Below are 9,563 nucleotides of genomic sequence, written 5' to 3'. Positions count from 1 at the left end.
GTCACTTGTTTAATTATTCTACAAGCTGTTGCTTTACTGACACCTACAAAATCTCCAACACTGGATAGCATTGTTCCCAGGGCATAAAATTGCAGTGTCAGCAACAGTTTGTTCAGTGGCGAGACTGCATGATTTATGGGGGAAATAAAAGCAACAAGATGACAAACTGTTGTTTACATTTAGGTTAGGACACTGAGGTATGAATACAAATAGGCACTTTGAGAATTCAGAACAGCCAAAATAAAGCACTGACGACGTTAGGGCCGTTCCCGTGGTTCGGAGTCGCTGCCCAGCTGCTCCGGTAGAGAGGGTACGTGCCACGTGGCAAGGGAACTACCCTAACTTAGGTGGATTAAAAGAGTTTTTGACGTTAAGGTGTGTTTAATGCCCACGTCACACACTGTACATGGGCTGTCACGGCTCCCCTCTGTGACAGTCCATCAGGGCGAGGCCCGGCTCCACGCACCTTGAGCGCGACACGACACTACCAGTGACCTGACTGGCGGTGACACGACAGTGACGCGACTGACAGTGGCGTGGATGACGGTGACGTGACTGGCAGTGACGCGATTGACGATGACACGAAAGACTGACGTAACTGCCGACGCGAACGACGGTGACGTGACTTTCGCGTCCGCGCTCTCTCATGCCACTTGGCGACTGACTCGACCCACGCTCCGCGACGTCTCAGCGGCCTCCCCCCTTGCCGCGTGCACATGAATCTCCCCTCTTTCCTTCGTGTGCGAGTGCGTGGAGCCACATGGTCACAGGCGGGGAGACGCGACTCAGTCGCCCGGGAAACACATTTTATCCGTTTTGAACTCAACACAATATCAACACAACAAGACAAATAGATATTCACACCCTTACATAATTACATAAACAAAACCTGTTACACTTTTGCGCACGGGCGCCGGCGCACACGCAAGCCTGAAGCAGCGACGGGCAATAATGGCCTCAGCGAGCCGGAGGAGCACTTGGGACGACGTCAAATGCTCCCCCCTCCCCGAGGTCATTTTGCCTGCTGATGCTACGATCACACGCACTTCACCATTAACACTCGGCACTCGGGTGTTCATATTGGCATCCCATGGGCGGAAGTAGGAGTAACCTGCTGGGTGAGTACCCATGGCCAATAGTCTAGCAGGTAGGAGGGAGGCCTGCGCTGACGAGTGGAATGGCGGGCTATTTCCGGAACCTGGGGATTCGGTGCAGTGTCTGGGTGCATAGGTGGGGATCTGTCCCCTTCCTTCACCTCATCAAGGAGTTCAATGATGACCCCTTCCTCGGGACCACAGGGCCCTTCAGGTGGATAACCTATGTGGTGGTGGTACCCATCCCCGTTTAACCCTTCCATTACTTCCTCGGGGAATACTATTTTAGGGATGGTGTCAATGGTTGGTAACTCAGGGTCCTCTTCATCAGGGATTGGGGTAAGGGATGTGTTAAAGACGGAGTTTTGGGCATCCCTGGAGTCCAGCCTGTCAGCAAGCTCATCCAGGTGGTCCATGGTGAAACCGTTGGGCTCATACCCATATGCTTGTTGGGTGGGCGTAGCTTCTCGGGAAAATACTGGAGCTTTGGGATTTAAAGAAATCTCGCAACCTGCTGGGTTGGTATTGCCAGTGACCATTTCGTCACCGAAGTTCGTCGGCACCAAAGGTGAGTCCGATCTCCTTCCTTCCCTACTGCAGTGGTTTCTTCCAGGGTCGGTGTCTAGGGGCATCGGGTCAGAATTGGCACAATGGCCTCCTCGTGGTGTCTCTGGTTGGTCCCTGGGGCTGTCCTAGTCTGTAAAACTATCTGCGGCTCCTACGGTTGACGGCTGCTGCGGCATCGGGACCGTGGCTAGCCGCAAGGCATCACGGTGTATTTTGGCCATTCGGCCATTCGGCTGCCGCACCAGGTAAGTGGTCATCCCCAAGCGAGCCACCACCTCCCTGGGCTCGGACCACTTGGGCGCGAGGCCCGCGCAAAACCCACGGCCCTTGGCTGACAGATGCTGGAGCCTTACATGCACAAACTGTCCTGGAATGATCTGCGGGGGTGGATTTAGGGACTGGGGTGTTCGATGATCCAAAAACTGGGCCTGATGCCTGCGTGCCCCAGCCCTTAGGTCCTCTACCGGGAAAGGTTCTTCTGTGTGAATGACGCCCAGTTCGGCTGGCAATGCTAAGTTGTGACCATGGAGCAGCTCAGCTGGAGAATATCCCGTTACCTCGTTCGTGCGCCGGCGGAGGCAGTACAAGAGGGTGGGGAGGTGAATGTCCCACTTAGTGTGGTCCTCATCAAGGCGGATACGGAGCTGGGTCTTAATGTCTTGGTTGCGGCGTTCAGTTGGATTTGATCTGGGATGATAGGTAGGGGTGGTGTGATGATGGACCCCCCACCGCCCACATGCCTTCCGCCAGCTGTGACCCGTAAATTGGACTCCATTATCCGTGAGCAGCACTCTCGGATACCCATACCGTGGGAACACCTCTCGGTCCAGTAGGGCGATGATTGTTCCCGCCTTGACATTGGCGACAGCAAACGCCTCGGTCCATCGCGTAAACACATCAGTGACTACAATGATGAACCGCTTTCCCCGGGAGGTGCGTGGGTAGGGGCCCATAATGTCAAGAGCCACCTCGTGGAATGGGTGGTCAGGGCGTCGGGGAACCTGTTGCTCCACGCCATCAGGTCGACGCGCCTTACACTGTTGGCAGCGTTGGCACTCACGCACGAACTGCTTAACGTCGGCCGTGACCTCCGGCCAGTGGAACGTCCTGCGGATTTCTCGCAGGGTCTGTTCAGCCCCAGGGTGCCCCGCCAGCTCATGACTGTGGAAGAACAGTAGGATGGCTGGCCGTGCAGCAGGGGGTGCATGAATACTCCAGCGGCTTCCTCTGCGAGCACCACGGGTCTGAAGCATGCCATCGAGACTACGCTGATAGGGAAATGCTTGGTCGCCACACTCGGCCAGTCGGGCTCGTGTCTGTGGGTCGTCCTGCTGGGCGTCACGCACGCAAGTCACCAGCTCTGCCATGGTGGCGAATTGGGTGGCCGGCTCTGGTGTGCTGGGCCCAGGCAGCATGTACAGTAGGGCATCGTCGGGGGCCGGGTCCGAATAGTTGGTAATCGGAACCGGGGGTAGGAGGTTGTCCCACCCCTGGTCATCGTAGACTATGGTTCTGGGGTCTGGGTGCCGGGAAAGCTCGTCAGCGAGCTCATTTTCCCGGCCGGGAACATGTTCCACCGTGAAGTGGAAGCTCTGGAGGAGAAGGGCCCACCGGGTAAACTTTGACTTGCCCTCCTGCATGGAATCCAGCCATTTGAGGCACTGGCTGTCCGTGCGGAGAATGAAGGGGCGCCCCTCGAGGTAGTGTCGGTATCTTTTTAGTGCCCACACCACAGCGAGGCACTCTTGCTCATTGACATGGTATCGTCTTTCCGCTGGGCCAAACTTGGCACTCGCGTACTCGACGATACGTCTCTGACCTTGGCCGTCCAGCTGGTACAGCACCACCCCCATGCCTTCCTGGCTGGCATCGGTCTGCACGAACAGTGGTTCGTCAGGCACCAGCCGCGACAGGGTGTGGCAGTTGCGGAGCTGTTGTTTTACCTCGCCCAGGGCCTGGTCGGCGGCCTGGGTCCACCGGAATTTGTGCTTAGGTGAAAGCAGGTCGGTCATCGGCGCGGTAATCGAGGCGAAGTGGGGAACAAATGACCTCAACCAATTCAACAGCCCCATGAGTTTCTGGAGCTGCTTCCGTGTCTTGGGTGCCTGCTTGCCCTCAATAATGGACAGCTGTTTGGGCAGCGGGTGGCATCCCTCTGCGTCCACAATATGGCCCAGAAACTCGATCTCCTCCGCCCCAATGTGGCACTTCCTCGGGGCTCACGTCAGCCCGTGCCTGGCGAGCCGCTCAAACACCAAGGCCAGATGGTGTGCGTGTTCCTCCCACGAACATGACCAGATGATCACATCATCCAGGTAGGCTTGGGCAAACTTGCCGATGTAGCCATCCAGGACACGGACCATCATGGTCTGGAAGGTCGCAGGAGCATCCATCAGGCCGAACGGCATCGCACAGAACTGGAAGCGCCTGCCGTCTGGGGCGGTAAAGGCTGTTTTGGGGCGGTCGGCGGGGCATACTGGCACTTGCCAGTACCCCGACTTGAGGTCAAGCTTTGAAAAGATGGTGGCTTTCCCCAAGCCAGCGAGGGCAACCGTGATGTTGATTAATGGTGGTGGTGCCGAAATGGTGAGGTGATTTATTGCTTTGAAATTTACGCAAAATCTCAGCGTTCCATATTTCTTGGTGGCCATTACGATACAACTATTATTAGGTGAATTACTAGGTTCTATGATGCCACTCGCCAGCATCTCCTCGATTTGCGCCTGTATGGCATCCTGTTCACGGGGTCCGAACCCGAACACTTTCTGGAACGGAGGGGTATGGGGCACCAGGGGTATGCTATGCTCTATAATTGTAGTCCTCTGTAACTGGTCCGCAGCTGCAAACACTTGCGAATGAGCCGTTATCACCTCATCGATGTCGGCGTGGTGCTCGGCTGGAACTCCGTGGGTCAGCTCATCCAAACCTACAACTGTGAGAGGTGGGGATGGAATAGGCCGGTGGATACCATAGACAGTCCAACGGCCGCGGGTACCAAGGTACAAGCGCCCGGCACGGACTTCGATTGTGGCATCGACCTGTGCAAGCCAGGGGGCTCCCAGGATAATCTCCTCTCGTAGCTCATGCAACACTATGGCGTCCGTTTGGCTAACATGGTCCCTTATGTGAATTTTTACCAGGGCGCGCCCAGACGTGGGCGCGCAAGCTCCCCTGGTGGCCAGCAGGACTGTCCCAGCCTCAGCTGTCACGTCAGCACCGGCGACGAGGTGAGCGGCAATATAGCTGTGGCTGGCGGCGGTGTCCACCAGCGCCTCCAGTTCCCGGCCGTCCACCCGGACAGGTATGCGCAGTAGACTGCCTTCCTCGGGACCCATGCGCCCGAGCCGGGACAGCGTATCCTCTAGCCCCGCATCTACTGTCGAGGCCCCCAGCGATGTAGGGCGAGCGGCAGAGCTCACCGAAGACTCGGGGCACGGCACATCGGGCCGGTGCGTACCGCCCCCGCCGACGTCAGGTGGGCGGGGCGGTAGCTCACTGGCGCCCTTAGCTGCTGGCGGGGACGCCGATGACATGGGGCGAGCGGCATAGCTCGCCGATGACTTGGGGCACGGCCCGTCGGGCCGGCGCGGACCGCCCCCGCCGACGTCAGGTGGGCGGGGCGGTAGCTCACTGGCACCCGTAGCTGCTGGCGGGGACGTCATGGATGTGGGGCGAGCGGCATAGCTCGCCGAAGACTCGGGGCACGGCCCGTCGGGCCGGCGCGGACCGCCCCCGCCGACGTCAAGTGGGCGGGGTGGTAGCTCACTGGCGCCCGCAGCTGCTGGCGGGGACGCCGACGACATGGGGCGAGCGGCATAGCTCGCCGATGACTCGGGGCACGGCCCGTCGGGCCGGCGCGGACCGCCCCCGCCGACGTCAGGTGGGCGGGGCGGTAGCTCACTGGCGCCCGCAGCTGCTGGCGGGGACGCCGACGATGTGGGGCGAGCGGCATAGCTCGCTGAAGACTCGGGGCACGGCCCGTCGGGCCGGCGCGGACCGCCCCTGCCGACGTCAGGTGGGCGGGGCGGTAGCTCACTGGCGCCCGCAGCTGCTGGCGGGTACGCCGATGATGTGGGGCGAGCGGCATAGCTCGCCGATGACTCGGGGCATGGCCCGTCGGGCCGGCGCGGACCGCCCCCGCCGACGTCAGGTAGGTGGGGCGGCGTGGCTGGTTGGAGTTTCGGAGAGCGGGGCCCAGCTGTCTCATCGCCCTCACCTAGGCGTTTCCCGATGGTGTTGTGTCACCTCCGTTTCCCCCTTCTCCGGCGGCCTAAACGGGGCATTCACAGTGCCAGTGGTACATTTCTGTTGGACAGTACCTGCAGCGGGGAGGCCGCTCTTAGCGGGCTGTCAGGCCTCCGCGTCGCTCCCCTCGGTCAGCCTGCCGCCAGGTCAGCCGCGACTGGCCCTGTGGCTCAAGGTTGCGTCCCCGCAACCCCGGCGACTGGGCGGATCTGGACGGCGGTGCTGGCGGGCCAGTGTACCACACCATCGCTCCAGCATCTTCTGGTGACAGCACCGCCGGGGTGGGGTTGGGCCTCCACGGCATCGTGGTCTCCGTTGCACTCTGTATGGCCTGGATGTCTCTCTCTGTTTCTCTCGCCATGGCTAGGAAATCGTCCACGCTTCTTCCCGCGGCGTTACGCATGAAAGGTCGTAATTCCGGTGACAGTAGCTCTACAATCACTGGCAGTATCTCGGCGACTGAGCCGCTTGTCGTCAGACGTCGGTGGAGGCGTAGCTTTTGATAAATAAAGCCTTCCACGCTTTCCCCGGCCCGCTGTGTTTGACAGTACAGCTGGTACCGACAGCTGGCACGGGAACGCGCGTCATCAAAACGGGATTCGAACCGGGTAACGAATTCGGTCCAAGACATCCGGTATTCGCCTGCCATCGCCCACCAGGCTTGGGCACTGTCCCAGAGCTGTCCACTAACTCTGTCCGTGAACTCGTCCTCGGGCACCGCGTGTCTTGATAGTCTGTCCCAGCATGCTTGCAGAAATGCATGCGGATCTTCATGTGCTCGCCCCGTGAATACAGGTAGTGACACTGCCACGCTTGCATTTCGCGGTACCGGTTCCGGTTGTGCCTCCCCATGGCGCCGCACACCGTCGTTACAGGTTGCGCATTGAAATAGTCCGTCCCTGAAATCAGCGAATTCGCGTGCAGTCGTGCAAATCCGGTGTCTGACAGTGCCGCACACATAGCACCGCGCCGTCTCGCCTGGTCGCCCGGGACAGCCTACCATCGCGCACGTCACGCGCTCCCTTATCACGGCCCACTCTGTGCCATGGTTATATATTTCCTTTTTTACAGTATTTTCCTTAGGGGTACATGAGCACCATAGTGTAGTGCCCTCCCCTCGCAAGCTGCCCTCTCCGTGTGGCTTATGACACACCTGGCAGACCCCGTAGATATTCACGCGCACAGGTGTGTAGCATTCCGCGACCTGCGCGGCTGACCGGCCGTGCGGCGGACCGGGACGTCAGGTGGCGGGGAACAGACAGGCATGGCCCGCCTCCCCCCCTCCACTGTCGGAGGTCCCGTTTCCGCACGCTCTTCGTCCCGCGGAAGTTGACCCGGCGGCGCGGTGATTTTGAATAGTCCGACTCGGCTGTACTCGTCGTCGCTCGGCTGGACTCGGCTCCCGCTCGACCCGAAGGGCGCAATTCGCCTGCGCTCATCCTGCGCGATCCCTTGAAGGGGAAAAGGGGGAAGAGCGAACTCACTCGCGCGGCCGAATAAAACCCGATACCTGTGTGACGCGCTCTTATCTCTTGACGGCGCAATCTCACACCATTTTGGCGCGTCGGCTTCCGCTCCCGCGCCGCTCTTGTCCACGCTCGACTCCCTGCAGCATTCTCGCGGCTCCCGAAAGTTTTGAAAATCCGCACTTTTCATGTCCGTTTATATGTAAAAGCTCATGGTCAGCCACACTAGTTGGGCGCCATTTTGACGACGTTAGGGCCGTTCCCGTGGTTCGGAGTCGCTGCCCAGCTGCTCCGGTAGAGAGGGTACGTGCCACGTGGCAAGGGAACTACCCTAACTTAGGTGGATTAAAAGAGTTTTTGACGTTAAGGTGTGTTTAATGCCCACGTCACACACTGTACATGGGCTGTCACGGCTCCCCTCTGTGACAGTCCATCAGGGCAAGGCCCGGCTCCACGCACCTTGAGCGCGACACGACACTACCAGTGACCTGACTGGCGGTGACACGACAGTGACGCGACTGACAGTGGCGTGGATGACGGTGACGTGACTGGCAGTGACGCGATTGACGATGACACGAAAGACTGACGTAACTGCCGACGCGAACGACGGTGACGTGACTTTCGCGTCCGCGCTCTCTCATGCCACTTCGCGACTGACTCGACCCACGCTCCGCGACGTCTCAGCGGCCTCCCCCCTTGCCGCGTGCACATGAATCTCCCCTCTTTCCTTCGTGTGCGAGTGCGTGGAGCCACATGGTCACAGGCGGGGAGACGCGACTCAGTCGCCCGGGAAACACATTTTATCCGTTTTGAACTCAACACAATATCAACACAACAAGACAAATAGATATTCACACCCTTACATAATTACATAAACAAAACCTGTTACACTTTTACGCACGGGCGCCGGCGCACACGCAAGCCTGAAGCAGCGACGGGCAATAATGGCCTCAGCGAGCCGGAGGAGCACTTGGGACAACGTCAGCACATTCTGAATGTAATTTACAAAATAAAAGCAGGAATATTTTATTGAAGCGATGTTGACAATGTAAACATTATGCACATGTTATGGTCCGATATAACCTATAAACCTATCAGTTTCATTCAATTTTACAGAATATAGAGCATAAGCATACATTTGTAATGTAAAAACGAATGCATTTTTTTGGTAAAAGCAATCACCTGTCTGTTCGCGATCTAATCAGTGGTTCAAACTCTTCCAAGTGCAGAACTGTATCTTTACTTAGCCTGAATCTCGCTGAAAACTCGTTTTTATCGTTCCATTGGTTCAAATGGTCTGTTCTTTCTCTAAAAATACGTGGACCTCTTGCTAAAGCATTGATTACTTCAATGATCTCTTCATCGTCGTCATCGTCTCCAAAAATCTTACAACATTATTGACGACATCGACGAATCCTGCTTCGGTCAATTAGATAAACGAGGGAAGAATATTACAGTCCATGCACCACGTTTTGTCAAATGAACACAATTCAACACATTGCAATAAACGCGCCACGATGTGGCGCACAGATTATATAGTTATCTGCCGGGTAGCGATTTACCCAGAGCTTCAACCTCCCGGTAAAATCGACAATTATTTATCTTCCGGGTACGCCTACTCATAGGTGGTAAGACGCATTTTGTAATTTGCCAAGGAGATAAATTTGACCCGGACCTTGCCAAGGGATGGTAAGACCGGCCCTTGTTAAGCACACTGCCCTATTGACCCGAGAGAGCACTGACAATTGAATTTAAAGTTGACGCCAAACACTAGTGCTCCTCGAATCCGCACAGACCGCTATGGCGCATCACCGCCTCGCCCCGAGCGTGTGCGACGTGAACACACCTGGGTGCAGTGTGGTGCAACGCCTCGAACGTAATCTGCCTTGCCTAATCGACTGTCGCCCGCGCGAAAGTCGACCACGGGGGTACTGTTAGGTGACCTGATTACCTAGACTTTGAAATTAAAATTCAGAACTCTAAAAAACAATATTAATTAAGTAATGACTATGCTTAAATATTAATTGTAATTCTGGACTTTAGCGCGATCAGGCGGCGTGCATGGCCCAGGATTACTTTTGCACACGACACGTTTTCGCGGGAGCGAGGCTGGGCAGTCGTGCGGACGTCACAGCCATCGCCAGTTAATCACCGCCCTCCAAGGAGAATAGTCGCGAGTCGCCCGCGGAGC

Source organism: Bacillus rossius, assembly GCF_032445375.1.
Source record: "Bacillus rossius redtenbacheri isolate Brsri chromosome 4 unlocalized genomic scaffold, Brsri_v3 Brsri_v3_scf4_2, whole genome shotgun sequence".
NCBI lineage: Eukaryota > Metazoa > Arthropoda > Insecta > Phasmatodea > Bacillidae > Bacillus > Bacillus rossius.
The sequence above is the reverse complement of the archived record's forward strand: the minus strand, read 5'-3'. Positions refer to the sequence as shown.